Genomic DNA, 14929 nt, shown 5'->3' on the forward strand with positions numbered 1-14929 from the left:
TATGACCTTGGGTTTTGTGATAATTTTCTATTTATTTATTTATTTTACTATTTTTTTAAGTTTACTTATCACTATAAAATGAAGATGGTGATGATTTAATACAACCCCAAAAGCAGAATTCATGAAAGAAGGAATGTACGTTAGACTTTATGAAAATTAGAGGCTTCTATTCTGCAAAAGACGCTTTTGAGAGAAGGAAGACAAGCCACGAACTGGGATAAAATCTTTGTAAAGCAAATTTAGAGAACTGGTGTCCAAAATATACAAGAACCCTTCAAACTTGACAACAAAGAAACAATCACTCGATTTAAAAATTAGCAAAAGATCAGAACAGACACCTCACCCAAAAATATGTGCAGATAGCAAATAAACACATGAAAAGATGCTCAACATTATATGTCATCAGGGAATTGCAAATTAAAACAATAAATGAGATATCACCTCACACCTACTAGTATGGCTTAAATCCAAAACGCTGACAACAGCAACGCACTCAGACATTCGGAGTACACAGTACTTTCTGCTATTTAGGATTTATCAGCACTTTATCATAATCATAGTTCACTAGTGTAATGTGTTATGGGACCTTAAGATTCTCAGAGTCCCTGTGTACTAAAGTGTGGCACAGAGGCAGAGAGCTGACATAATTCTTGAAGCAAAATCATGAAAATGTACTTCTGCCCCTGCCAGGATAAACAAAATTACCTCTGGTCTTTTTTGCTTATTGAAATAGGAAAAAAAACATTTGCAAGTTTGTGAGTGGCAGAGGCACTGTTGATTTGCTCTAGTGAAGAAACCACATCTGGAAGAGCAATACAACCGACTGGAGTCATCACCGTCTTAACCTTTCATTCACTGTCATTCTCAGAGGCCCTTCTGACTTCTGCATGAGCCAAACGGATAAGTTAAATGGGTAAGTAACCACAATTTTCGCCTCTAGATTTTCAGATCTTCGATGGTTGCACTAATCTCACATTACCCCTGGGAATGCATTATTGTTCTTTGTTTATAATTTCAATAGGGAGGAAGGCTTAGGGCTTTTGCTAGGCCCTTTCAACCATAGTAGCCACATTCCATGGACGGGAGAAACATGGGGATTCTGCCGTTTGGTGAATATATCTAGTCTAACAATACACTCAGGAACTGAGGAAACCATGGGGAAATGGGCTTAAGAACTGGGGTGACTAAAAATACAAAAATTAGCTGGGCATGGTGACGCACGCCAGCTACTCAGGAGGCTGAGGCAGGAGAATTGCTTGAACCCAGGAGGCGGAGGTTGTGGTGAGCCAAGATCGCGCCATTGCACTCCAGCCTGGGTAACAAGAGCGAAACTCTGTCTCAAAAAAAAAAAAAAAAACTGGGGTGACCGTAAGGTAGACTAAAATCAAAAGTTGCAGCTGGGCACAGTGGCTCACACCTGTAATCCCAGCACTTTGGGAGGCCAAGGCAGGAGAATCACTTGAGCCCAGGAGTTTAAGACCAGCCTAGGCAACATGTAATTTTTGTCTTTACAAAAATTAAAAAAGAAAAAAAAAGTAGCCAGCCATGGTGGCACATGCCTGTAGTTCCAGCTAATCCAGAGGCTAGATGGCTTGAGTATAGGAGATCGAGGCTGTAGTGGGCTATGATCGTGCCACTGCACTTTACCCTGGGCAACATAGCAAGAACCTGTCTCAAAAAATATCAAAAGTCAATTTATCACCTGACTCCATCAGCCTTCATTCACTCTGAGTGATTCTTTACCCACTGTGCCTACTACAAGTCCAAAGGCTGGCATTAGAGCCAGTGTCCAACACTCCAAAGGGCACAGTTACTGCCTCTGTTTCCTAGGGCCGCCGTGACAAAATACTACACACTCAGTAGCCTGAAACAACCGAAATTTATTCTTTATCTTCACATGCTGTTCTTGCTGTGTCCAAATTTCTCCCTTCTTATAAGGTTTTTTAAAAAAAAGCTTCTTATAAGGAGATCGTCATTGGATTAGGGCTAAACGGTATGACTTCACTTTAACCTGATTGCATCTGCAAACCAACTGTTTCCATAAGATGACCTGTTTCACAAGTACAGGGGACCAGAACTTCAACATATTCTTTTGAGGGAGACACAATTAAACACACAACAGTGCTTCCTTTCCGTGATACCTGCCGAGGGCTCCAAACGGCGTTGTTCTGGATTCCCATGGTAACTTAAAGGGAAACTTTCACAATGTCCGGAGCCCTTGATGTCCTGTAAATGGAGGAAGATGTCCTTAAGTTCCTGACAGCAGGAACCCATTTAGGTGGCACCAACCTTGACTTCCAGATGGAGCAGTATATCTATAAAAGGAAAAGTGATGGCATCCACATCATTAATCTGAAGAGGACCTGGGAGAAGCTTCCCCTGGCAGCTCGTGCCACTGTTGCCATTGAAAACCCTCTGATGTCAGTGTTATATCCTCCAGGAATACTGGCCAGAGGGCTGTGCTAAAGTTTACTGCTGCCACTGGAGCCACTCCAATTGCTGGCCGCTTCATTCCTGGAACCTTCACCAACCAGATCCAGGCAGCCTTCCGGGAGCCACGACTGCTTGTGGTTACTGACCCAAGGGCTGACTACCAGCCTCTCACAGAGGCGTCTTATGTTAACCTACCTACCATTGCTCTGTGTAACACAGATTCTCCTCTGCGCTGTGTGGACATTGCCATCCCATGCAACAACAAGGGAGTTCACTCAGTGGGTTTGATGTGGTGGATGCTGGCTCGGGAAGTTTTGCGCATGCGCGGCACCATTTTCCGTGAACACCCCTGGGAGGTCATACCTGATCTCTACTTCTACAGAGATCCTGAAGAGATTGAAAAAGAAGAGCAGGCTGCTGCTGAAAAGGCTGTGACTAAGGAGGAATTTCAGGGCGAATGGACTGCTCCAGCTCCTGAGTTCACTGCTACTCAGCCTGAGGTTGCCAACTGGTCTGAAGGCGGGCAGGTGCCCTCTGTGCCTATTCAGCAGTTCCCTACTGAAGACTGGAGCACCCAGCCTGCCACAGAAGACTGGTCTGTAGCTCCCACTGCTCAAGCCACTGAATGGGTAGGAGCAACCACTGAATGGTCTTAAGCTGTTCTTGTGTGGGCTCTTAAACAACATATAAGATTCATGGAAAATAAACATCGAGTTTCAAAAAAAAAACCCCACAACAGTTATCCTGGAAAATGACTACAGGCCTTTCTGGGGAAGCCTATAAGGTACATATATAGGGAGGTACACAGTAGCTCACACCTGTAATCCAGAACTTTGGGAGGCTGAGGCGGGTGGATCACTTGAGGTCAGAAGTTGTATACCAGGCTGGCCAACATGATGAAGCCCTGTCTGAAGAGAAAGAAAAGGAGGAACAGGGGAGAGGAGAAGGGAAGGGAAGGGAAAGGGAGGGGAGGGAAGGGAAGGAAAGGGAACGGAGGGAAGGGAAGGGAATCAGAAGGAGGGAAGGGAAGGGAGAAGGAAGAGAAGGGAAGGGAGAAAGAAGGGAAGGGAGAAGGAGGGAAGGAAGAAGGAGGGAAGGGAAGAGAGAAGGAAGGGAAGGGGGTCCGGGCACAGTGGCTCACGCCTATAATCCCAGCACTTGGGAGGCCGAGGCGGGTGGATCACTAGGTCAAGAGATCGAGACCATCCTGGTCAACATGGTGAAACCCCATCTCTACTTAAAAAAAAAATACAAAAATGAGCTGGGCATGGGGCGCAGCCTGTAGTCCCAGCTGCTTGGGAGGCTGAGGTAGGAGAATTGCTTGAACCCAGGAGGCAGAGATTGCGGTGAGCTGAGATCGCACCATTACACTCCAGCCTGGGTAACAAGAGTGAAACTCTGTCTCAAAAAAAAAAAGAAGGGAAGGGAGAAGGAAGGGAGGAGAAGGGATAAGGAAGGGAAGGGAGAAGGGAAGGGAGAAGGAAGGGAAGAGAAGGGAGAAAGAAAAGAAGGGAAGGAAAGGGAGAAGGAAGGGAAAGGAAGGGAGAAGGAAGGGGAGGAGAGGAAAGGAGAGGGGAGAGGAGGCTGTTTCATCTGAAGTATCTCCCACCAATATCCCCGAGCTACAGAAGCTGGTATTACAGCACTTTCTGAAGATAACCATCACTCTCTCACAAATATATTTTTCAATGCCTTGGTGAAAAGAATGTCTCCTGTGCCCTCCCAGGGGACAAAGCTAGGAGTGAATGGGTCACACTTATAAACCCACACCAAATTCCTGTCTCCTTAATTCTTTGGATTCCTTCTTCCACATTTTACCAAAGAATTCTTGGCATCTCAATTTCATTTAACTTCATTATGGAACCCAGGTTTCAATCAACCAACTGAAAAAGCAATTAAATCCACTATATATCCATCAGAATAAATAAAATTAAAAATACTGAAACAGCCAGGTGTGGTGGCTCACTCCTGTAATCCCAGCACTTTAGGAGGCCAAGGCAGGTGGATCATGAGGTCAGGAGTTCGAGACCAGCCTGACCAACATGGTGAAACCTCATCTCTACTAAAAATACAAAAATTAGCCAGGTGTGGTAGCACACACCTGTGTGTGCTCAGGAGGCTGAGGCAGGAGAATTGCTTGAACCCGGGAGGCAGAGGTTGCAGTGAGCCGAGATCGCACCACTGCACTTTAGCCACAGAGCAAGACTTCATCTCAAAATTTAAAAAAAACAAAACTGACACTATTTAATGTTCAAGAGGATATGAAACAAGAATTCACATATATTATTGGTGGAAGTGTAAAATGGCACAACTCTTTGGAAAAAGGTCTAACACTTTCTACAGCCAACCATTTTTCAACATAACAATATGCACACTGGAGTATATTTAGAGGCCAAGTATATGGATGTCTGCAACATGCTCTGAAATGCATTAAAAAAATACAATGGATTGACAGATAGTAGATGGATGAATATGTGATAAAGTAAATAATAAAATATTATTACAGGTTCTAGAAAACAATTAAGTCATCCTTTTTAAAAAACTTATTAGGCCAGGCATGGTGGCTCATGCCTGTAATCCCAGTACTTTGGGAGGCCAAGGCGAGGGGTATCTTGAGGCCGGGAATTCAAGGCCAGCCCAGCCAACATGGTGAAACCCCATCTCTTCTTAAAAAAAAAAAATTTAGTCGGATGTGGTGGTGCACACCTGTAATCCCATCTACTACTTGGGAGGCTGAGGCAAGAAAATCACTTGAACCTGGGAGGCAGAGGTTGCAGTGAGCCTAGATCATACCACTGCACTCCAGCCTGGGTGACAGAATGAGACTCTGTCTCTAAATAAATAAATATAAGTTACTAGAACTTATTAGAACCCCCAGCTGTTAGAACTGACACATGGAATCCAGACTCTTTGGTAAGTGCACCCAGGCTGGATTGCAATAGTGTGATCGTATCTCACTAGCAGCCTCAAACTGCTGGGCTCAAGCAGTCCTCCTGCCCCAGCCTCTTGCATAGCCAGGACTACAGGTACATACCACCATGCCTGGCTAATTTTATTTTATTTATTTATTTATTTATTTTGACACAGAGTCTCCCTCTGTCCCCCAGGCTGGAGTGCAGTGGCGTGATCTCAGCTTACTGAAACCTCTACCTCCTGGGTTCAAGCAATTCTACTGCCTCAGCCTCCTGAGTAGCTGGGATTACAGGTGAGTACCACCACGCCCGGCTAATTTTGGTATTTTTAGTAGAGATGGGTTTCTTTTCTTTTTTTTTTTTGAGACGGAGTTTCGCTCTTGTTACCCAGGCTGGAGTGCAATGGCGTGATCTCGGCTCACCGTAACCTCCGCCTCCTGGGTTCAAGCAGTTCTCCCGCCTCAGCCTCCTGAGTAGCTGGGATTACAGGCACGCGCCACCATACCCAGTTAATTTTTTGTATTTTTAGTAGAGACGGGGTTTCACCATGTTGACCAGGATGGTCTCGATCTCTTGACCTCGTGATCCACCCACGTTGGCCTCCCAAAGTGCTGGGATTACAGGCATGAGCCACCACATACCATCCTAATTTTTATACTTTTTGTTGAGAGGAGGTTTTTCTATGTTGCTCAGGACCTCAAACTCCTGAGCTCAAATGATTCTCCTGCCTCAGCCTCCCAAAAGTGCTAGGATTATAGATGTGAGCTGCTGTACCTGGCTAGTAATTTACTTCTAAGGAACTGAATATGGCAAAAGTGATGGGATATGATTTCCAATATTAGGTTACAAAACTGCCTTCTGTCTGGCTGGCATTCCCTCTGACCCTTCTAACATGCTTGTCCTGATGGGAGGTCCATAGTGCAAAGAACTGAGCATGACCTCTGGCCAACATCTGATAAGAAACAGAGCCCTTCAGTCCAATTGCTGTTGAGGTGCTGAGCCCTGAAAAGAGCTAAGAGACTAAGAGACCTGGTCTTAGTCACGCCCTCTTTTGAGACAGCAGATCTGACATCTTGATTGTAGCCTTGGAAGAGACCCTGAAGCAGGGAACTCAAGTAAGCTGCTCCGAGATTCCTTATGCACAGAAATTATTACATAATAAATGTGTATTGTTTTACACTAGTAAGTTGTGGGGTAATTGTTGCAGAGGAATGGGTTACTTTCCTGCCTGATATCCATTCCCTCCTTATTCCTCAGCAATGAAGACCCTATTTTCTTTGGGATGCTAATGTGCCCAGTTAAAACTCATGCCTTCTTCTAGTCTCCCTTTCAGTTTGATGTGCTCATACAACTAAATCCAAAGTAAACAGAAGCGTTGCACGGAGCATCTAAGAAGGTTCCTTACAGGGAGACATCTCACTGAGAGATGTACTTTTTCTTGCTTTCTCCTTCATCTGGCTTTCTAGAATGTGGATGTGATGGTTGGAACTCCAACAGCGATCTTAGAACAATAAGTAAGCCTGAGGATAGAAAGGCTATCCACACTCTAGGAAGAGAAAACAGAAAGAAGGAAGGAGTGGAAGGCCCTAACGCCCTTGGAGTAGCCACACCAGCACTGGACTCCCTATCCACAGATTCAGTCTTAGTGAGAAGAAAGAATACATTATTTTGTTTATACCATTGTTATTTTGGATTTTCCCTTAGGTATACCCAACCTAGCCCTAGCTTGTAGAAGCTCAGAGCTCTCAGCCATCCAAATTCTTCCATATATAAGCACCCCAGCATGTCCCTCTTCCAAACAATGCTCTAGTTCTCACACAGGACGGAGTGACAGCAAACTTTAAGTTTGTTTCTTTCCTTCTCACTTTAAGTTGTCCATACCACCTCCAATCCATTTGTGCCTCATTCCCTTCAGACTCACGTTGGACAGTCCCCCAAGCCCGTGTTCTCAATGAACACTTCATTCCAGGTAACCACTAGGAATAAACGGATGAGCTAATTTGCTGCTAAGTGCCACCCTATCTCTGGATTTTCATTGCCTTTAGTTCCCATCAGGCACCACAGCCATTCCTAGATTCCAGCTATTTCTCTGAGGGTCTGATGCCTTCAGTCCATCTACCACCAATTTATATATTATCAGAATCATTAGTTACAAGCAACAAAACCCAACTCCATCTTATTTAACCAAAAAAAATTTACTAACTGTATAAAAGATATTAGGTATCTCAGAGAATTACAGGAACAACTAGAGAACCAGATAGAAAGCCACACATGAAACCAGAACAATGCTCCAAATTAAGCTGCAGGGTTTTCTCCAGGAGGACAATGCTACCACCACTGCCCCTTCCTGCTGCCAAGAGCAAGCTCTGTAGGGTCTCTGCTCCCTCTAGAACAAGGTCTTACTACAACCCCATTGTCCCTGGGGGGAGTTCGTAGGGTCTCTGAATCCTCACTTCCTTAGCTGTAGATTTCTTAGCTTAGTCTGTGATCTGTGCACAGGATTGGCTAAGACAAGATCAAATGTCTATACCACACCCTGGTTGTGAGGGAAGTTCAGAAGACAAGTATCTGGCATCTATTAGATGGGGAATTTCCCTAACTTAGAAGTGGTTTCAGATGCCAGATGCCAAGAAAAGAAAAAGAAATGTTGACCCTTACTGTCAGGCCAGAGTGCCAAGCGGGGACTGGAAGAGTCACAGGTCATTAATTCCTCTAGATCATCCCAGATATTCCCATTTCATCTACCAGACATTCCCCCTTTCCTAATCAATCCATTCACTTTAGGGTGTGCACAGAATCTGCCTGCAGCCAGTCTGCAAAGCAAATGATTATTCTCCTGCAGCCGCCTGGGATTGCCGGCCCCAGGCAGAGGAGGCCCCACCAGGGCTACAAATTGTCATACTGCTTGTCATGTGCTTGTCCCTCCCTGGAAGCATCTTCCTGGGGTTGCCAGCTATAGACAATGTGCTCCAATATTTTGCCATGTTCCCGCTGAATCCTCTGAAGCTGTAACCACGGGGCAGGGATGGGGAGGTTGTTCTAAAACACAGCATGCAGAGGTTTCCCTGGCTGCTTCGGTTGCCACCTAACAAGAACTGCTCACTTCCCGACTCAGGATGCCCGAGGGACTCTGACTATATGCCACCCTCAGCATCAACAGGGCCAGGTCCATGGTTTAGGTTCTGCCGTGTGCATCACTCCACACCTTGTACTGATTTTTTAATTGGGATTCCTTTGTTTGGACGTGAAAGAAATCCAACTTGAACTACATTAAACATAAAGAAGAATGTGTTGGGTAATAAAATCTAATAAGGGGCTGAACAACTAATTTGCAAAAAAAGCAAGGATGTCTCAAGAATAACTGGAACTAGGGACTTAAATCCTAATAGATACCTGCTTTCTGCACTGCAGAGCACCTTTCTTTTCTTCATGATGGAGAATATGCCTGCAGACAGTTCCTGAACTTCATATTTATAGCTTTCACCATTCAAAAAAGAATGACTTGGGCCAAGTGTAGTGGTCCACACCTGTAATCCCAGGGAACTGGGAGACAGGCAGGAGGGTCACTTGAGCCCAGAAGTTCGAGACCAGCCTGGGCAACGTAGTAAGACTTAACAGAAAAGAAATTTTTTTAATTAGGTGGCTGTGGTGACACATACCTGTAGTGCCAGCTACTTGGGAGGCTGAGGCAGGAGGATGCCTTGAGCACAGGAAGTCAAGGCTGCAATGAGCTATGATTGTGCCACTGAACTCACCTGGGTTCAGCAAGACTCTGTTTCTTAAAAAACAAAAACAAAAAACAAAAGAATGACTTGTTTCCAGGTTCAAATAAGAAAAAAATAGTAAGGAAAGGTTTTATTGACCCATCTTTGAAAAGGATCCACACCTGGACCAATTATGACTGAAGGCAGGATTATGTAAAAGCAGTGGTCCCTGGGTAGCCATCTAGATGGGCCTGACAGTTCCCAAGAGGGAAGAATGGTGCTGGATGAGCACTCCATAATTGTTCACTATGGCAGCCCATTGGCAGGTTCCTTCCCATGCACAATAACCTGGTGTATTAGTCTGTTCTCACACTGCTGATAAAGACATATCTGAGACTTGGTAATATACAAAGGAAAGAGAATCTTTTTTTCTTTTGAGATGGGGCTTCACTCTGTTGTCCAGGCTGGAGTGCAGTGGCATGATCTCAGCTTGCTGCAACCTCTGCCTCCCCAGTTCCAGCGATTCTCCTGCCTCAGGTTCCTGAGTAGCTGGGACTATAGGCGTGCACCACCACACCCAGTTAATTTTTGTATTTTTTAGTAGAGACGGGGTTTCACCTTGTTGGCAAGGCTGGTCTCAGACTTCTGACCTCAGGTGATCCACCTGTCTCAGCCTCCCACAGTGCTGGGATTACAGGTGTGAGCCACCCCACCTGGCCAGGAAAGAAGTTTAAGGCACTCACAGTTCCACAGGGCTGGGGAGTCCTCACAGTCACAGCGGAAGGCAAATGAGGAGCAAAGTCACGTCTTATATTGAAGCAGACAGGAGCGCTTGTGCAGGGGAACTCCCATTTATAAAACCATCAGATCTCGTGAGACTTATTCACTACCATGAGAACAGCACAGAAAGACCCACCCCCATGATTTTATTACCTCCCATTGGGTCCCTCCCACAACATGTGGGAATTATGGGAGCTACAATTCAAGATGAGATTTTGGGTAGGGACACAGCCAAACCGTATCACCTGGATAAGCTTGTCAGTGCCTGGCAAGGTTGGTTGGGTCAAACTTTGCTTTTTCTTTCACCTTTTTAAAGGAGTCAACAAAACTTCTCTGTACTATTCTCTTACACAAACAACTAAGACATTCTAAAGAAAAATCCCTCCTCTCCCCAGATAAGTTCTCATGTGCCCACCAGACTGGGAGATCCTTAAAGAAAGCATCTAAGACTAATATGTTCCCATATGTCTAGTGCCTTGTGAGCGTCCATCATGGATTGAACACTCAAAAAATGTTTGTAGACTGTGGCTGGGCACGGTGGCTCATGCCTGTAATCCCAGCACTTTGGGAGGCCGAGGCGGGTGGATCACCTGAGGTCAGGGGTTCGAGACCAGCCTGGCCAAAGTGGTGAAACCCCGTCTCTACTAAAAATACCAAAAAAAAAATAATAATAATAACCGGCCATTGTGGTGGTCACCTGTAATCCCAGCTACTCGGGAGGCTGAGGCAAGAGAATCGCTTGAATCCAGGAGTCAGAGGTTGCAGTGAGCTGAGATCATACCATTGCACTCCAGCCTGGGCGATAGAACGGGACTCCATCTCAAAAAAAAAAGTTTGTAAAACTGGATTAAGATCTTTCCTCATTCTTTATGGATCCCTGGTGGCCTGGAAAGCCTTGATGCTAGAAGCTAAGAACAAAAAGCCAAATGAGTGGAAGACTGTATGACCTAAGGTACTGGTTGGCGGGGAGAATGGTCAGCAAGTGTTGTCTTCAGAGGGATGAGCAAAAGACTGTGGGTTCTGACAGAAAGGGCAGAATCACATACAGTAGATGTGTTTGCCTCCCACTCTTCCTGGACCAGATAGTCCCAGCAGCAGAGAATAAGGATTTGGAATATGGCTGCTTATGGAGTTGGTAAATAGGGGTAAAAGGAGTTCTTGTCCTTAAGCAGGACCAGACAATGTGTTAACTTTTCACTGATAGAGAAGTTTCATGACTTAATAGAAGTTAGATTGGACATCTGATCAAGCTCAGCTTCCAATCATAATTGCATAACGATGACAATGCAGACATTGCTTCAGAGAAGAGTACAAAGATGCATTTCAATGGTAGGAAGGAGCCGCTGCTGCATGTGCCGCCCCTAGAGGAGAGGAGGGCTGGCAGGAGTGCGTTGGGGTAAGAAGCCAATGTGGTAGCCACACTCTGAGGACAGGACATTCTTGCTCAGAGTTCTGAGAAGAGGCTAAGGACAGTTTTGCTGGCAGAAGTGAGAATAAGGTGTTGGTACCTGGAAATCCCCAGGATGCCACTCTCCAAATGACTGCCGGCAGAAAGAGTTCTCCAGGGAATGGGTCCTTCCTCAACTGCTTCCACTGCCTGAGCTCACAGACTAAGTTAATGTCAGAGCAGAGACCGGAGTAGAAGATCTAAGGCAGTCCCCACTGTACTTGTCCCCAGGATCCTCTTGCATGCCGCTCCTTCTGTGGGGACTCCTCCTCTGATACATACTCATTGGTTTTACTTTTATTCTTTCTATAGGACCCCTCACTGGGCCTTGGTCTCTTCATTTACAAAAATGAAGGCCTCAAGCTGGGTAACTCCGCAGGGCCCTGATGTCTTCTGAAATCTTTCAGGTAAAGGTGATGCTGAGGTGCACCGTGTCTAGGTTAGATATGCAAGCATCAGGAGTAAAGGATCGGAGGAGCCTGGCCAGAGTCTAGTCTGGGTCTGTCAGTGCCACAGTACTCAGTCACTTGATAAGAAGGAGAAAGGAGTAAGGGGCCACGAACGGAGTTGTGATGGAAGGGCCACTCTTTTTGCAGAGTCAGCATTTTGAGACCAAGAAATGAAGGAAGACCTGGGCTGTGCTCTACCTGGGCAGTCCCCATGGCGTAGCATGGCTTGAGTTCTTCGATCATAAGGGGTCAAGCTCTGGGAGTGGTCAAGGGAGCTCATGCCGCCTGGACTGCAAGGTGATCCATCTGGAGAAGTGTATGAGTGTGGCTCTCGTGGCCATGGAGAGCCCCCCTGAACCCAGCGCCGCTGCCTTCCTCCTGGACACTGCACAGTGCTAGCACCTGAGGGTGGCCGGTGCACCATCCAGTGCAGCCTGGGCACAGATGCTGTGCCGAAACCCTTTTCCAAGAGGTCGATGGACTCTGGCGCCTCCTAATAACCCACCTAAGCTTTCTGCCCTGGAGATGCTAGAGAACTCCTTGTGCAGCCCCACCTGGGAAGGATCCCAGTTCTGGGTAACGGTGCAGAGGACTGAGGCTGCCGAGCACTGTGGCCTGCATGGCTCCTACTGCTGAGGGTAGAGGCTGAGAGGCTGACTCTCAGATACTGGAGGCGCTCCTGTCCTGGCCCTACACTCTGTTGCGTCGCTATGGATTGGACAAGGTCATGTTCCCTTTTGAAGCCAGCACCGCTGCCTCTTGGGCCCTGGAAACTTCACCTTCCAGATGGCACAGGGAAATGACATCTTCTGGGCAGTTGAGACTGCCATCCACCAGCAGAAGGCCCAGGGAAAGGCCGGACAGGGGCACGATGTTCTCAGAGCTGACTCCCATGAAGGGGAGGTGGCAGAGGGGAAGTTGCCTTCCCCACCTGGCCCCCAAGAGCTCTTTGACAGCCCCCCAGCCCTGTATGCTGAGCCCTTAGATTCTCTGCGCATTGCCCAGGCCCTTCCCAGGACTCTCTATACTCAGACCCCTTGGACAGCACCCCTGCTCAGACAGGAGAGGGAGTGCAATGGAGGACCCCAGCCCTTCCACAGGGCCTTTATGATCTGCCTCCGGAGCCCAAGGATGTGTGGGGGTGCCAAGTTCAGGTAAAGGAGGAGGGCTACGAGCTCCCCTACAACCCTGCCACTGACAACTATGCTGTACCATCTATCCAGAGCACAAAGCCCCTCCCTGCTCACAAGTCCCAGGGCCTGCCTTCTCTGAACCTGGTACTGCAACTGACAGTAGCAGCAAATGCCACAGCTCAGCCCTATACAGCCAGTCCAGAAGAGCAGGGCCTCAGGGAGCTGGGACTGTGGGCTTTCTAGAGTACGGACTGACAGGACTGGGGTCAAGTCAAAGGGTTCCACCTGAGAAGGAGGGCAAGGCTGAGGTTGCTGAGGAGGACCATGGGGAGGTGGCACTAGAGATCAAAGAAAATGGTTAGAACCAGCAGAAGCCAGAGGGTGGGAGGGGCCATGCTGTGTGAGACCAGGGGACCAGAGGGGTGGGGGACCAGAAGAATGGGGAGTCAAGGGAAGGACAGTCAATCCCAGGAAGTCCTAAGAAATGGGGCAGATGGCAGGGCTAAGGGATGGGCTCTGCATCCCCCTAGCACCATCCCTTCTCCTCTTCCCCAGAGGAAGGGACAGCTGCAGGAGCAGTTCTGTGGAAAGTGGAGCATGGTCAGAGTGGGTGCAGTTTGAGGGGCCTGTGTGGAGGCGTCAGGGAGATGCTGGACTGTGCCTGGATCCTTACCCCTCCGTTGCTCTTTGACAGAGATTTATTTTTAAAAATTTAAACTCTTGGGCCAGGCACAGTGGCTCACACCTGTTATCTCAGCACTTTGGGAGGCCATGGTGGGAGTTCGAGACCAGCTTGGCCAACATGGTGAAATCCCATCTCTACTAAAAATACAAAAATTAGCTGGATGAGGTGGTGGACACCTGTAATCCCAGCTACATGGGAGGCTAAGGCAGAAGAATTGCTTGAACCCAGGAAGCGGAGATTGCAGTAAGCCAAGATCATGCCACTGCACTCCAGCCTGGGTGACAGAGTAAGACTCCGTTTCAAAAAAAAAAAAAAAAACAGGGAGAAGGAGTTCTGGTGGTGGTGGTGGTTAAATAGCTGATTTAATATGCCAGGCACTATTCAAATACTTTATATTTTTTAATTTATTTAATCATTAAAATAAACTAAGTTGCTGGGCGCGGTGGCTCAAGCCTGTAATCCCAGCACTTTGGGAGGCCGAGGCGGGTGGATCACGAGGTCAAGAGATCGAGACCATCCTGGTCAACATGGTGAAACCCCGTCTCTACTAAAAATACAAAAAATTAGCTGGGCATGGTGGTGCGTGCCTGTAATCCCAGCTACTCAGGAGGCTGAGGCAGGAGAATTGCCTGAACCCAGGAGGCGGAGGTTGCAGTGAGCCGAGACTGCGCCATTGCACTCCAGCCTGGGTAACAAGAGCAAAACTCCATCTCAAAAAAATAAATAAATAAATAAATAAATAAAATAAAATCAGTTAAGCTGGGCATGGTGCCCTGTGCCTGTAGTCCTAGCTACTGAAGAGGCCAAGGCAGGAGGGTCACTTGAGCTCAGGAGTTTGAGGCTGCAGTGATCATGCCACTGCACTCTAGCCTGGGCAACAGAGTGAGACCCTGTCTCAAAAAATAATAATACAAATACAAATAAATAAATGAGAGGTCTGGATCATGGTATCTGAGAGAGCCAGAGCCAGGGCCTTAGGCAGCACTGGGACTCTGCCTCCCCTCTATCTCTGCTTGTTTCTGCATACAAGCTTCAGTTGCTCCTAGTGCTGGTCAGCTTCACTGGGGAAGGGATATGGCCACCTGCAAATTCCTCAGATGAGGAAGGATTTTCTTCCAGACAGAGGTTGACCCACAAGGGAAGAAGTTTTCTGTCCCTGGCGAGAGGGAAAATGAAGACGGCAGGATGATCCCTCTTCAGAGAGTGCAGAGTGGAGTCAGAGGATGGGGATTTCTTCCCTGGAAGCAAGGGCAGAATTCTTCAATGCAAAGATTTCAGATTAGCCTAATTCATTCATTGGACAAACAGGTAAGAGAGGACCTATGACAGACAGAGTGATGGGCTAGGCACCACGGCAGGGCTGGGAAGTGAATGAGAAACAAGAGG

At 47.0% G+C, this 14929-nt stretch overlaps 2 pseudogenes; both read left to right on the forward strand.

Annotated features, from left to right (window-relative positions):
• Positions 1 to 2123: 2123 nt before the first annotated feature.
• On the forward strand, positions 2124 to 3154 carry LOC100410730 (small ribosomal subunit protein uS2 pseudogene; annotated as a pseudogene).
• Positions 3155 to 12061: 8907 nt separating this feature from the next.
• On the forward strand, positions 12062 to 13255 carry LOC100396077 (docking protein 1 pseudogene; annotated as a pseudogene).
• The last annotated feature ends 1674 nt before the right edge of the window (positions 13256 to 14929 follow it).

The sequence above is a fragment of the Callithrix jacchus genome, chromosome 10, assembly GCF_049354715.1.
Source record: "Callithrix jacchus isolate 240 chromosome 10, calJac240_pri, whole genome shotgun sequence".
Lineage (NCBI taxonomy): Eukaryota > Metazoa > Chordata > Mammalia > Primates > Cebidae > Callithrix > Callithrix jacchus.